General features: G+C 37.1%; 1 pseudogene; it reads right to left on the reverse strand.

Annotated features, from left to right (window-relative positions):
- Nucleotides 1–11,337: 11,337 nt before the first annotated feature.
- Nucleotides 11,338–12,096, reverse strand: LOC121055500 (annotated as a pseudogene).
- Between the last annotated feature and the right edge of the window lie 4,022 nt (nucleotides 12,097–16,118).

Here is a 16,118-nt window from a genome sequence, read left to right on the forward strand (position 1 = left end):
GTATTGTGTATGTGTTACTCATTTTGTTTTTCTAGAGAAAATTTGTTAACTTTATACGAGTAGCTAAATAATTTGTTTATAGCTCATATAACTATAAAAAATAGATATGTTTATTGCTTTAATCTTAGTAGCTATCTTAAATTGAGCCTTCGTCGTCCATATGTATTTGGAACGTGGCTGACTCCGGTGCATTCTACTCATAGTAGAATTTAATTCATATTGTTGATCTAATTTTTCTCAGATAGTTATGATTAAATTATACTAATATTAGGTGCATTAGAAATTTAAAGGGGTAATATCGTCATTTTTATTGTGATCTTTGTTGCAAAAAAATTATAAAATACTACTGATCAATTAATTAACAAAGTACAATACTAATTTAAATGAACGGATAAGATTACTTCTGCTGGTGGTATAATACCCTTTTAAATGCATCGGAGTGGGACCCATTTCGAACAGGTTTATAGACATGTCAATCTTTTGACTGGTACAATGAACCAACCGTAAGCGGCGCACATTTATTAGGAAAAACTACAGTTAATTCGTGTGCTATCCTATACATGTCCAATAACAATTGTTTGTTCATGAATCCTATCTTAAATATTCCTATATATAGTACTCCTACCAACATATATATCCCAGATTATCTCCAGCATAAACATACCAAAAGTAGCTGCCTAATTGTAGCACAAATATATATGCATCTGATGATTGGTCACCTAGATCTCTCCCAGGAGAACACACAGTGCCCGGTTCCAAACTCCCAATTCATTTTGGACAAAACAAGAGGCTTTCATTGATCAGGGCACAGCAAAGCCCCACAGCTACAGTGTTCTTCTCTCCCTCTGTCGATCTCTCGATCGGAAGTTTAGGCGTTCAGTTCATAAAAAGTTTTTCAAAAGCATCATATTAAATTTTTGGAACATAGATAAAAATAAAAACTAATTGAACAGGTATAGGAGAAATCATGAGACGAATCATTTAAGCCTAAGTAGTACATGATTAGTCATAAGTGCTACAGTAACACATATATACTAATGACTAATTAATTAGGCTCAAAAATTGTGACTCAAAGTTTCTCGGCGGATACTTTAAATGTGTGTTCCGTATATCTGATGTAATGTTTTTTGATAAAAGAAATTGCAAACTAAGCGGGGCCACTCTGGTTCAGTATGACTGTTGCTGCTTTGACTGATGCTGGACACGATCCATGGGAGCTGTAGCAGCAGCAGCACTGGTGGTGAATGTGTATTATTTTTTTTCCTGCTGGCCTTGACCAATCGCGGAGAAGTTGCACTACACCAAGAACAGAAGATTTGCTGTGCTGGAACAGTGCCCTTCTGTGGGGATTGTTCTCGATCGGTAGCTGGCTAGGTACACTGCCCAATTAATTGCAAGCTGCTTCGCTCAGATATGTGTACTCTAGTAGTATCAACCCTCTTTTGCTTGCTGGCTTCTTGGTCGACAGACAAAAGTTTGATTTTTTTCAAAATTAACCTTTTGAACTCCGTGTCATAATTTAACGGATTATATATATATTTTAAAAAATATCATTTACTTATAAATATACTTTTAGTTATTTTATCCATATTCTGTAGTTTTATTACTTGTCACTGGGGCTATCAAGGAGCCGAGTTTGAATGAGCTTATTTGTCTAGGGTCATGCTTAACAGAAGCTCGAGTCCAGCTTTGAGCCGGGTCTATTCGACCTTTGAGCTTTTAAGCAAGATCAATACAATGTTTTCGGCTAATTATATTAATAAAAATTAGATAAGGGACCAAGATAAATATATATTACCCACACATGCTAATTTATTGTATAAATTGATATTAATGTTTATTTATTTATTAGTTTCTCAATCAGTAGGGTAAATAAACAATAAAAGATATGCATATGCATAGTTAAACTTGTTAGAAGGTCAAACAGAGCTTGAATAATTGAGTCTAGCTCTCATGAGTAGGGATGAAAACAGCTTTGAACCGGACATAAACCACCTCTACTATTTTTGTTTTCGTATATTTTCTGAAATCGGAATTGAAATAGAAAACCTCGTATACGAAAATGGAATCGAATGTTATTGAATACAACATGGGGCAAATACGAATTAGAATGAATACAGTAATGAAAATTTATCGTGTTATAAAACCCTCGAACCGAGCTTCCAATTTTTCTCTGATAGTGGATCAAAAATTCCAAACATTAGCAACTAACCATATCACTTTTATCATTACAACCAAGTTCATTGATCACGTTCTTAATAATTATTATCTTAGTACCAAATAAAGGTTATAGTTTACAGATTATTATAAATTAAAGTGAAAATCTCACATATTATTACAAAGTTCACATATCATACTACAAAGTAAAGTGCAAATCATAAAAGTCAGTGAAGTATTTGTATATATGTCTTGACTAATTAAGGAATTAAGGTTACTTGCTGAAGTTGGCATCGCAATTGGGCTGATATTGTGGATTTATGTCATATGATTTGTAGAAATTTTGAGAAAAAATCTAAAAAGTTTTCAACCGGTGCCGATTTCCGATAAATAGGGCCCTTACTGTGTCCGTTTCTGTTTCCAAGAAAAATTCCGAATCATTTTCCAGTATTTTTGAAAAAAAAATCGACCGATGATTTCTTCCGAAAACTGGTCCAAAATTCGAAAAATTTCCGAAATGATTTCATCCATGCTCGCGAGGCTTGAGCATTTTTAACAACCACACTTAGTGGTCACAATTCAGTCAATCACAACCATTTATAATTCCTTTTTAGAGTACTAGTTCCTGCACGTTAATTACTTCCATTTTCATTTCTTCCTATGAAAATTACTTACACTTTCGGCAAACCCTTATTTAATCATCGGCATGCCTGCACGTTAATTACTTCCATTTTCATTTCTTCCTATGAAAATTACTTACACTTTCGGCAAACCCTTATTTAATCATCGGCATGCATCTCCTTTGTAATGTGGTTTGTAAATTATTAGGATGGAGGAAGTAGTTAAAACAAAATCATGTGATGAGTTAGTACTTGATATACTCTTTCTTTGGTACTAGTATATTGGTGTCCTCATCTTTCCACTTATAAACCAAAATTTAAATTTTTAGCATTAAATATGAAGTTGGTTTTGAAGGTTTATCATAGTTTATTTTTTAGCTTTTACTTTTAGATCGTTAACAACACGAATATAAAAATTATATTTATAATTTTTTACTTACAAATATATCATTTATATTTTTCTAAAAAAACCGAGCAATAACCCCTAATATTTTAAGGGTTCGTTAGTTAGACAATCGGTCTCTCTGTGCACATGATAAGATTTGACTAGTAAAGTCTTTAATTTGTTTTCTTCTAGAATATACTTTTTAAGTATTTGTTAATATAGTTAGTGAATTGCGCACACACAAAACTTTCTCTACACCTTCGTCAGACATTAATATTTTCACAGGATTGGTCGATCGACGAGGATGCAAGTTGCTGGTCAGCCACTAGGGTTTTTCCGGTTACTCGGCTCCAGGCGGAAGCGGGCGCCACACAATAACGACAGCAAGGAGACAATGACAGCCGGACCACGCCGGCCGGCCGGGTGGCCCCCGCCGGCCATAGACGCATCCGCCATTGGAGGATCGGAGTGGCCGGCCGGTTCGATCTCACTAGCTCGATCGCCGGCGGCGAAGACGAAGGGGTTTCATGCTGGAACGCACGCACGTGATAACGATCCGGCCACGAAGAAATCTTATCACCATTAAACTGACTAATTTCCTAGTCTAATAGCGTTTGTTTTGACGCTTAATCACAGGTCAGACGTGACTAGTTGTTCGTTGGGACTACTGATCTACTTGATTCATCCAAAAATGTAAACTTTTTTTAGTTATTTAGCATGCAAGAATTAAGCGAAGATAGCTATATATGCATGGTGTCTGGATAGAGAATGAATAGGAGTGTGAGAGTAGGTGGGGAGGTATAAAACGGTAAAATTTTTAAAAGATAAATGATTAATGAGATAAACACTATCACTCCATTTGAAAATATAGCCATTTTAGAATTTAAATTTTATATTACATATAAGCATTTATGTACATATTCTCACTATTTTAATTATTTCAATGATTTCAAAGTCAATAAGATGCCTGGAAAAGAAATCTAATCAATTCAAAATTTAAAAATTACCACTTACTTAATCATTTATATATTGTCTTCTTATTCTATATTAAATAACTTACTAGAAATGATTATATTTTAACACATATTACTAATTAAGACATAACACATATTTAAATTTTATAAATGCTTATACGGTAAACCATGGAGCAGCTAGGAGTGAGCAGTAATCTGACTTGATTTGCAAAACTCCTGTCCTGAGTCCTGATGCAACGTACTGTACCTGCAGTCTCTGCTGCGGTTAATGCAAAACAGTGCTAGTACTACTAACCATCCCCTTCAGCCAGAAAAATGGACATTTTGACCACGTTTAAAAAGCAGTTTAGTCGTAATGCCATCTCGAAAACGCGTGTCATTAAAATGCCATACCGAGCGGCTTACCGGCGCCATTTTGTTATTTTTTGGTTTTATTCAATTTCTTAATTTTTTTGCCTCATCCACCGGATGGGCTGACCAACGTCGGCGGCGCCTCGCGGTGGTGGGTGAAGACAACGTCGACGTCACCGCTGGCTGCAAGCGCGGCGAGGAGGTGCTGGCCCAGGTAGCCACTGCCGCCGCCGCCGAGCACGCGCCTCCTCTCCTCCATCTCTCTCTTCACAAGGAGAGCATGAGATCCGCAGTAGCATCGTAGCTTCAAAGGTGAAGTACCTGGCCAAAGGATTTGAAGACGGCGTGGAGGCCATAACCGGCGGAACGGATGTCTACCCGGAAGGCGCGGAGGTCAGGCAGTGCGTGGAGGAGTGACCGCGGCAGCCTAGCTGAGGGGCAATTAATTTGGTCAGCCCATCCGGTGGATGAGACAAAAAAAAAATTGAGAAATTGAATAAATTGAGAAAAATGGCAAAATGGTTGTAAGCCTTCGCTCATGATGGCATTTTAACGAAACACGTTTTCAGGATGGCATTACGGTGAAATCGCTTCTCGAACGTGGTCAAATGTCCATTTTCTCCCCTTCAGCTGCTACTCCACCCGTTTAGAACCTGGAATCGCCGGTGCGTGGATAAGCTATTTGTGTACGTACGCTAAATTAAATACAGATGTTGAAAGAGGTTCACGGTGATCATCTTACGCACGCGAGGGTAAAAACAAATGCCGCGCTTGTGGTCTGCCATGATGATGGCCGCGTTCTTTTACATGGGTTAACCACCGCGAAAACGTAGCAGCGAATTAACACATGATTAATTAACTATTAGCTATAAAAAATATATTGATATGAATTTTTAAGCAACTTTTCTATATAAATATTTTGAAAAAAAACATAACGTTTAGTAATTCGTGAATTGTGTGCGTGTAAAACAAGGGAATCCGGCCGGTTACTAAATCCATTCAAAAATCACGGCCCATGTCAAATGAAAATGATTTTATAACAATTATTTGAGGTGTATATAAACAAATAGTGTATTAAAAAAATTGAAAAGCTGATTTAAAAGCTCAAAGAAATACTGATGAAGAAAGTTTTTTACGTGGTACCTTTTAGTAACATGAAAATTCTGGTCATGGTAATATATCAGTTATTACTCCCTCAGTCTCAGAACAGTAACTTGTATCTTTTTGAGAAATTAAGATTGAGGTGAGAAATGATGGTGATTGATTGAGATAAGAAAATATGCGAGGAAATTAATAGAGACGGTTATGATTAGTTGAGATGAGAAGTCGGGTGGATAAATATTAGACATTTAAATCTTATGGGTAATTGTTCGAAAAATCCAAAACATATTACAGATGAAAAATAATTTATGAATAAAATTTTTATATTCATTTTCTTTGTTATCTAAAAGTCAAGCCTGAAAAATAAATTAGAGTGAAAAATCCTAAAAAATCAACTCTAAATTTAAGATTGAAAATTAAAATTTTGGTTTATAAATATAAGCAGAAGTAAAAAAGTAAAAAAGATGAGTACGGTAGATGTAGTGGTATTTTAAGTCAAAGGAATGCGCTTTAAAAAGATCCCCTAACTTAGAACATCAAGATGTTATATTTATATATGCTGACTAGAGCAATGCACATTGCAACAGTGTTGTGTAGACAGGACAATGTTTGCTACAGTGATTCGATATTCTCAGTCGCCTGAGTAAAAGATGGTTAAAGTTTTGACAGTTTAACTGAATCTTACCTTAGACATTAAATACTTAACTCTACAGCATCAACGCCGTTTGAAAGGGCTATCAGTGATGGTTTTATGTATAACTAGCAAGACCAAGATCATCGATCTCGGTTCATCACAAAATCAAGTAGGTTCGTCGGTGCCAATTTGCGGGCTCTGATGATTTTTCCGCTCCCGCACACCTTCTGAACCGGCACTGATGTGGAAGGGCGTCATTTCCAATTTGAGCCGTCACCCTTGCACCCACCTGTTAGTGTCCTTTTGTTCTCTCAATCAATACTAATGAGTTTTGTTCCGCTCCTTTCTTTTATACCATGAGATATTAATATCTTCACTCGTGCTATATACGCCACAACTAAGCTGATACCTCGATGTACGTACCATGCAAACCGTTTGATCTATCATCACCCATAGTCAGGATTTTATTACTAGCTTAATCATGAGGTGGATAGCATGAGTGAGGATTTTAGTATCTCACGGTATAAAAGAAAAGACCGGAGAAAAGCTCAATACTAATATTGAGTAATCGTTGATAGTTTTTGCCCACTCGTTGATACACTATCAAAAAAAAGGATCCTATATATGTCGGTTTTCAGACCAGTCACTAAGGAGGAGAGATGAAAAAAAGTTGACTCGGTGAATAGATCGATCGAGTCAATACATGTAGCATGCAAGAACACCCTAAGAAAAGAACAACTTTTAATAGATCAAGAGCAGATACAAAACAAAAATAACTTATAGCATGCACAATAAGAACATATCAAAAACACCCTTGGATCCGCAGCCTTCACTGTTGGAGGACGACGAAGCACCACCGCTACGGTCGTGTGCATGCCCGCGACTACCTGACGCCTCTGCACAGCGCAGACGAGCTACTTCAGCCTAAGCATTGATACTTAGGGATGGTGCGGGTAGTCTCACGGTTATTCTGTGACTGGTTTTAATTCAAATAAATAAAGTTTTTATTTTAAGATATCAAAAATAAAACTTACTTTATTTATTTGAACTAGAGCTACCATAGAGTACCTGTAGGCTGGCCACAACCATTTCTAACTATTGCTAGTACGGGTGCTCCATCGGTACCGCCAAGGGAGAGAGAGAGAGTTGGAGAGGTTGAGAAAAAGAGATAATGGAGAGAGAATTAGAGAGGGAGAGAAAAAAGATATGGGAGAGAGATAGGGAGATCATACGATATCTATATTATATTGGGTTAGCAGCTCCATATATTTGTGCCAGGTTAGGTAGACTTGGCACATATAGCTATTCCTGTCATTTTTGTATATGAGAGCCCGGCACTGATGACCTATATGTATTTGTCGAGTCTTTCATACCATCAGCATGTATAGGAAGCCTATCTATTTAGGTTGGATATTTCCTATAACCGACGCAGATAAGTAGGTTAGGCGCTGGTGGGGCTATTAGGCCCGGGTTTTGGGAACCGACACCGATGTCCCGGTGGGTTTAAGTGTTTATGTGGTAGTGATTGTGTTTGCCCACTCAATACATGCACGGGTCGCATGTGAGAAGAACTCTATATTCATATTAAATTGTGTTTACCTAGCACTAATATAATAAGCATTTAGCATGCTTGTTAATTTGAAGGGAATAGGCAGCACTGAGTTTTTTTTTTTTGCTAATTTGTAGTTTTATGGGTAAATATATAAGGAATTTCTATTTTGGTTCTCATTTGAAATGTGGTGGTAAGCTAAAAAACCAATTATAGCTAGGAAGTTAAACATGGATTACTGACTTAGCCATCCTTAATGTAATTTTCATGGATACGATTATTTAGAGTGACGTGTCATCTAAAAAGTTTGAAACTAGAATAAAACACCCCTCTCTCAATGCATAGTTTCATCAATTATTGTTTTCTAGGTTACATGCAAGACACAAGCTGTGTAGGTAACAGTGTATAGAAGGTTTCGTCTTCATGAAACTCATTTCATCTCTCTTTTCATTAATACTTGTCACATCATCAAAAATGTCTACATGACACCATATTTATTATCCATGAAACTTCCACTGAGACTGGCATGAAAAATGAGGGGCCTTGGATTTTCACGCGTGGACACATTTTCCAAAGCTCATAAATAATAAGTTTAGTGAAAAAAAACTTATATATAAAGGTTTCTCAAGTAATGAGTCTAAAAAAGGATTTCAGTCTATAGTTGTTTATTCAATCATTTATACCCTTAATATTTTCCCCACCACAAAATAATTTTACTTTTTATTTATCCTATACGTATTAATACATAAGTAAAAAAGACTAGAATATTATCGAGTTTATCAAACTCTAATTCAATTGTTCCCCGCTTTATATAATTCCAATGAATCTATTCCCAACTTTAACAAACTCCAATGTAGAGAGAGAGAGCAGATGTGATTTTGTTTTAAACAGAGACGTAACTATTAAATAATTCTTCAATCTCAGTCATTCAAAACACCACATGACAATCTAGCTGCTTGTAGTAGTAATGTGTGTGTGTATATATATATATATCATTTTTTTACCTGGATGATCTTGAAATGGGACAAGGGAATGTTTCATCTGGCATCACTCTCTGCATATACTCTCCCTTCTCGAGGACAACCCAGTTGAATTGTACACACACACTGCCATGAAATTAAACTAGTCCGGTATTAGCCATGTTAACCAGTTGAATAGTACTCCTGCTAATATATAGTACAAATAAAATCAGGAGGCGTCAGACGAATAACAGTGTAATGAACAAAGTACTTAACTCTTATGTTAAGCAGTGTAATGAACAAGTTCCAACGCCAGCTAGCTGTAGATATTCTATGCATGGCAGTATTCTCTCCATCGGGAAAGTTAAGGGGAGAAAATTCTCGCCGTCCAAATCGTATTGCACCCCCGTCTTTTCGCGCGTGGCTATGAGCCAAAATTTAAATTTTAAATTTAAAGTTGATTTTAAAATTTTTTTATTATAGTTTATTTTTAAGTCTTTACTTTTAAATCGTTAAGAATATGTATATAAAAATTTATTTATAGATTATTTTTTATTTACAAATATGTCGTTTGATTTTTTTCATAAAAAAACCAAACAACGACACCTTTTATTCCTAAAAATGTGGGTTTGACACGTGCATAAGAATAGCATGCAACATGCAAGTATTACACGTGTATGATGGGTAGGTCCAACTTGTGAAACAAGCAAGGTCATTGTTTGGGTGATTAGGAAAAAAATCAAATCACATATTTGTAAACGAAATATATTCTATGAATAAAATTTTTATGAACATGTTCTTAGCGATCTAAAAGCCAAGTTTAAAAAATAAACCATGCCAAAAAATCCTAAAATCAAATCCAAATTTATTGCTGAAAATTTAAATTTGCCTTATAAAGATTAAAAATTCTGAAAAGCCGAGGCTGAAAATTTGCAAATTTGTCTGTGCTGAAACCGTTAGCTATGGTTGCAGTTTTGTAATGCGCAACTAAAGTTTCAACAAATTAAAAAAACTATTTTATGAAATGTACTCTATTTAATTAATCCAGTAACATTTCATTGGCTAGCTAGTCTGATGAGCTGAATCGGCTGGTCCCAAAAGATAATTAAAAATCTTGACCGGAACGGGCACAAACAAAAACAGTTACCATTAACCACGAATCAGGGGCGGTTGTTACGTATATTTGTAAATAAAAAATAATTTATAAATAAAATTATTATATGTGTTTTTTAGCGATCTAAAATCAAAGGTCAGAAAAAAAAAACTATAACAATAACAGAAAACTTAAAAATTTATTGAAAATTCAAATTTTGGCTATATTCATAAACATAAGCGAAAAGATGAGGACAGCACTTACGTTTAACATCATAATTGAAATTTACCATTTGCAGAAACATAATAATAACACTATTGAGAAAAGCATTATCGGCGGCCAAAAATGATCTTTGCAGGTGGGGCGGCCGCCTGCATGTACGAGAAGGACTATGAAAATCACCGATCTTCGCAGGCGGGGCAGATATCCGCGTGCGAAGATAATTTTCGCAGGTGGGCGTTGGTCCGCCTGTGAAAATAGGAAACTGCCGCCTGCGAACATAGATAGAAATTTTTTATATTTAATAATAATTTGTCCGTTAATAGAAATTCTTGCAACTAGATTATTATGTACATATATTGGAAGATTATCAAGCATTTGGTACTGAGAAATTTACATATATTGCATAACTCAAAAGTGTTGCCAAAATATATATATTATAATATTTTTGTACATTGTTGCTTCAAATACATGTGTAACAACATGGAACCCTTCGTCCTTTTTATTCACGCTTCTCTCGCCCTTCCTTTTCTTCGCATTTGCTGACTATTCGCTTTTCTTGGAGCCGGTTATGTCAGTTGGGACCTCGTTGTCTTTGGAGGATCTTTTTATCTTCGGCTACCGTTTTGATCGTCGTGGCGCCATTTCCTACGAGAAGATATATATCAAAGTTTTGAATTAGCTCGGCTAATAGTTATCACGGTGATCAGTTTACATATGAAGTTCACTTACCCCTTCTTTAGGGGGAATGTAGTTTTTTTCGCCTTCTTCACCGTCGCCCTTTCTCCTTCTCTTCGGGCTTGGGCTTGGACAAGGATAGCTTGGCGACGAATACATGCATAATCGTAGAATGTTTTAATAAAAACTTGTGTACATAATTGTAAATTGTAATAAATAAGTACAAACTAATTGGCTAAATTAGTACGAACAAATTTGATAAATTAGTACAAACTAAAATTAGTACAAACTAATTTGCTAAAAAAATTAATAAGGTGATCATATCCGCCACATGTTATAAAAAAATTGAACATACCCTCCCAAATGTTATTAAAATTTTCTAACAAATTCACATATCCCGCAAAAATTGAACATACCCTCCCAATTTCATTCACATATTACCCTTCCAATTTTCTAATATACTTATACTTCTTTCCAAAAAGGCTTGAACGTGCACTGATCTATTCACATAGTCAATTTCATTTCTGAGTGGGGGCTAATTAGTTTATAATATCTCTGTACCATGTAGATTGCCTTTTACTACCAGTCCACTTATCAGATCACTTCGATGACAAAATTTAACTCCACTCCTGTGCATGCACACAATTCAAACACTAGAAAAAGGGTAAACTGAACGTCATTGCGATGAACTCAAACAGAATGGCTAAGTGGCTAACCTTTCACGCATTTGCTCTTTTTTAATAAAAAGTATTGTTGATTTTTTGGATTAGTGAGTGACTGAGTGTGCTGTGAGAGTAGCGGCCTAAACCTTACGTGGAAATCGTTATTAACGAGCATGCCAACGGCGCTGAAGGTCGTGGTGACGAAGCCGATGACGAGCTGCATCTCCATGACGAGCGTGTACGTGACGGCTCCGCGCGCGGTGGCGTGCCGCGCCTGGCTGAGCTCCATGACGGGGAGCCCGAGCCCGTACCGCGTCGCGGCGACGAGCGTCATGGCGAACCCGGCACAGTACTGCACGCGCGACACCCCCGCTGGCCGCTTCCTCCCGGCGTTCATTCCCAACATGGTGGCGCCGACGCTGAGCAGCACAACGGCGTTCACCAAGAACGCCGTGAACCTCTGGCGCACGAGCAGCAGCGCGAACGCGGCCGTGAAGGCCAGCTGCGTGGAGATGAGGATGGAGGAGGTGGACACCGGGAGGTAGGCCAGGCCATAGGCGTAGAGGAGGTCGTCGAGGCCGGTCATGAGCCCGACAGCGGCGGACGTAGCAGGAGGCGGGGCGTCATGAGAAACAGTAGCGTCGTGGCTGCGCCGCCGTCCTCCTCCTTGCGCCGACGGCGGGAGCAGTAGGAGAAGCAGAGAGCCTCCTCCCCTCAGCCCAGCGACGCCGCCGCCTCCTCCTTCCCCCAGCTCGCACGCGGTGGAGGCCGGCGACGGTGGATGGGCCAGCGGCGGCGGCCGGAGGTCGGCGCACCCGGAAGATGGCAGCGGAGGATGACGATCGGAGGGCGATGGTGCAGGCGGGTGGCGGCGGAGGACGGCGTGCGATGAAAAAATTGGCAGCATGACGGCGCCAAAATTTTTAGGGTTCCCGCCTGGACTAAGAAATTTTAGTGCTGCGGGCGGGGCCTTATATAGGGAAACTATCTTTGCAGGCGGGCGGTCCCGCTTGTGAAGATGATCTTCACAGGCGGACCGCCCGCCTGCGAAAACCCTTTTTACTATCTTCGCAAGCGGTCCGTCCGCCTACGAAGATGTAACCACTACATGGCATAACTATCTTCACAAACGGTCCGTCCGCCTGCGACGATTATTACAGATGTGAATATATTTATTTCAAAATCTTTTTTAGTTTATTTTTGTTATTTGAAAATATCTACAGTAGTTGTAATAAAAATAGTAATTGTACATACAAATATACAAACCTTAACATTATTAGTTTAATTTTTTTACACAGACATGCCAAATTAGTATATTAGGAAAATCTAATCAAATCATATCGTCGACATATTACAAACTAATATAATTATTATTTGATTGGACCAAATAAATAGACATTAAAAATTTTATTGTCTCTCATATTTATATGACAAGATCTAGATCTAGAACTAGGAGGTGGATATGATAGCAAAATAAAAAAGATGAGAATTTATGTTACCACATTAAACCATTGCAACAAGAGGCATAAAGTATTACACATACATCTAACATCAACATACCAAAAGAAAGTAAATTAAAAACATGGAGCTTTTCCTTCGCATCTTTGCATGCATAAATCCATCACAAATTGAGGTCTATAAACTTGAAATTTACATACCTAGTGTAGAAATAAGTAGATCTAAGCACCGTATAAACATCCCCCGAAGATTTGAAGTTCAAAACCCACCTATATTTAAGTCACATTAGGAGAGAGAAACTTCAGGGATAATAAACTTGACTCGGGGAGAAAGAAGACTATGTAGAGGCATCTTTGCAGGCGGGCCATATAAGTGGCGCCTGCGAAGATCGATCTTCGCAGGCGAACGACGCCTACCGCCTGCGAAGAACAATCTTCGCATGCGACGCTAATATGGCCCGCCTGCAAAGATCTATTGTTGCAGGCGGACCACCCCCTCCACCCCTGATATATTTTTTACCGGCGGGGTTTTGGCTCTAAAGATCATGCCCATCTGCGGAAATTGAACCCTACGATACGAAAAATAAGTTTTCCAGTAGTGTAACAAGACCAGAGTTAAGTTACATCAATCAGCCATGAAAAACTTTTGTGAGCTTGGGAGGAAAGGGAAGGGTGCCGACTCCAGTCCAGGCTCCACACCCACGTGAGATCGATGGGGGGCTCCTTTCAATTCTGTTCCCAAATCATCCTCCTCGCCAAATTAACCCAAGTTCAGTGAACAAGAGAAATGGACGTCACCATGCAGATACAGTGCTCTCCTTTCAGTGGATGTATACAGGGCACACATCGCTGTCATCTGCATCTGCATTTCATATTATATTCTCCTTTCAGTGGAGATATACTAGCTATTGAAAATTTGTTCATTATTTAAAGGGAAAATTATAAAGATGCTATTATAATTTTGCGAAATCGTAGATATGCCATCCTGATATATGTGCCATTGACTCACGTGGTGTATTTAAATTATCATATATAATGAGCCTCAACTATTTTGCTTTCGGTTATGCTTATTAACCAAAATTTGAATTTTTAACCTTAAATTTGGAGTAAATTTTAGAATTTATTCATAATAGTTTATTTTTCAGTCTTTTCTTTTAAATAATAAAGAACACGCGTATAACAAATTTATTATTTCTGTATATAAATATATTGTTTGGCTTTTTTTTTAAAAAAAAGCTAAACGATGGACCTGAATATTGTCGCCTTATTTGATCCTCAGTGTGCAACTTTGATCACTATTTTTTATTAAAATATGACGGCAACATCAACCAAAATTAGAATACTGTAAAAGTTTTTATATAGAAAGAAGTACGCATATAATTGTTATATATGTTTCAAACATTATATTTTGAGACCTACTGACGACTAAAATTTTAAAAGTTCGATAAACTAAAAATGGTGTCTTATATTTCAATATGGATGATGTAGAAAAATAAAATAGTTTAAATGTTATGATATCAAGTACACTTGCCTTATCACGGTCAAATTCAACATTTGACAATTTTACTCTGTCTGTCCTAAATTAAACAAACTCACGGACTTCAAACCTTGTCCCAAAATTCCTAAATTAAACAAACTTGCGAAGTTCCAGCCTCGTCCCAAAATAGACCAACTTATATATTGGTACACTCTCAATTCATAAATTGAGAAATTTTATTTCTTCAGCGTCCCTTACTACTCATCCATCCAACACTAATATTACTTTCTCATTAATGAGGGGGTATTTGGGTCTTTTACCATTTATCTTCACTACTCCTTTGGGATGCTAGAAGTTGAGTTTTAACAGAGGAAGTACTATAAATATCATTTTAAGTTTTTTTTATTCCATGTATATAGGACCTATATATATGTGGATTTTGATCACATATGTCATATGTCATAGATACATTATAAGGTTCAGAGCTTTATGGACAGCTTAACCTCTAATAGAGCTTTCACGTGTGAAGAAAGATTAAAAAGGATGGATCAAATGACTTCATGATCCCTATTGCTGTACCAACGAAGCAACCATTTATATAAGCGCAAGAAAAGAAAAATAAATAAATGAGGGTTAAATCGGTAAAAATTCTACAATGACTTAAACTTAAAGAAACAAATTTACTCAGACTGCATATATTTTTCATAGAAATTAGTCCAATTTTCGCTGAAGCTAAAACTTTCAAATGGAAATCAAAATAAGGTCATGTTTGATTGGGCTTCTCGCAATCTCATTTACTCTTCTTATGTCGGTTTCTAGCTACTAATCTGAAAATTGTATTTAGGAGCTGGAAACCAGAAATCGGGTAACACGGTAACACCTGCTTCTTTTATAGGATGTGTTTTTTTTTTCTGATTATTGTCATATTTTCAAACTCCTAAATTTGTGCATATAAGTTTATCATCTCATCTTTGTAAAATAGGTTTTTAACTTGGTAGGAGCTAGTTCCATCGTTTATATCATTAAATAACTATCACAGAAATCAGATAATCTTACATCTTTCATCTTCAGCTTAAAAAGAACACGTCCACATGTTTCTTATAAAAATACATTCTCACTGGCTCAATACTTCCCATCTGCTTCTTACAAAAATATCTCAAGCTCTGTAAACCAACATAAGCAAGTGTTGTTTTGCCAAAGTTCTTACGTTTTTCTTAACTTTTGCGCACATGTCTTCTAAACTGCTAAATAGATATGTATTTTTTTACAAAATGTTTCTATATAAGGTTATAGAGTAGTGTGAAATACCTCTACTAGGGGTATTCGTAGATTATACATATACGTATAGCAGGGGGTTTATCGAATAGAAAAGCAATTAGGGGTATTCGTAGATTATACATATACGTATAGCAGGGGGTTTATCGAATAGAAAAGCAATTATATATGTATGGTATCAACCGGAGTTTGGTAACTGTCGGATTGCATGCCGCATATACCGAATCCGAGTTGTAACCGAATTAGGATAGATTTTAGTCTAATCAGATTAGTACTCTACCTATAAGGCCTATCCCCCACTATATAAAGGGGACAGAGGCACCCCTTAGGGGCATGGCCGGACACACGATATATTCAAATCGGCTATCTTCTAGTTGATCTGTCTACAATCGCCAAACGGGAGTATAGTATTATCTCGTATACCGAGAGCCTGAACCTAGATAAATCGCCTTCTTCTTCATACTAACCATTGAGTTTCTAGCTTGATAGCCACCCCATTATTTTATTGTCGATTTAAATCATCAACA

This window comes from Oryza brachyantha, chromosome 10 (assembly GCF_000231095.2).
Source record: "Oryza brachyantha chromosome 10, ObraRS2, whole genome shotgun sequence".
Taxonomy (NCBI): domain Eukaryota; kingdom Viridiplantae; phylum Streptophyta; class Magnoliopsida; order Poales; family Poaceae; genus Oryza; species Oryza brachyantha.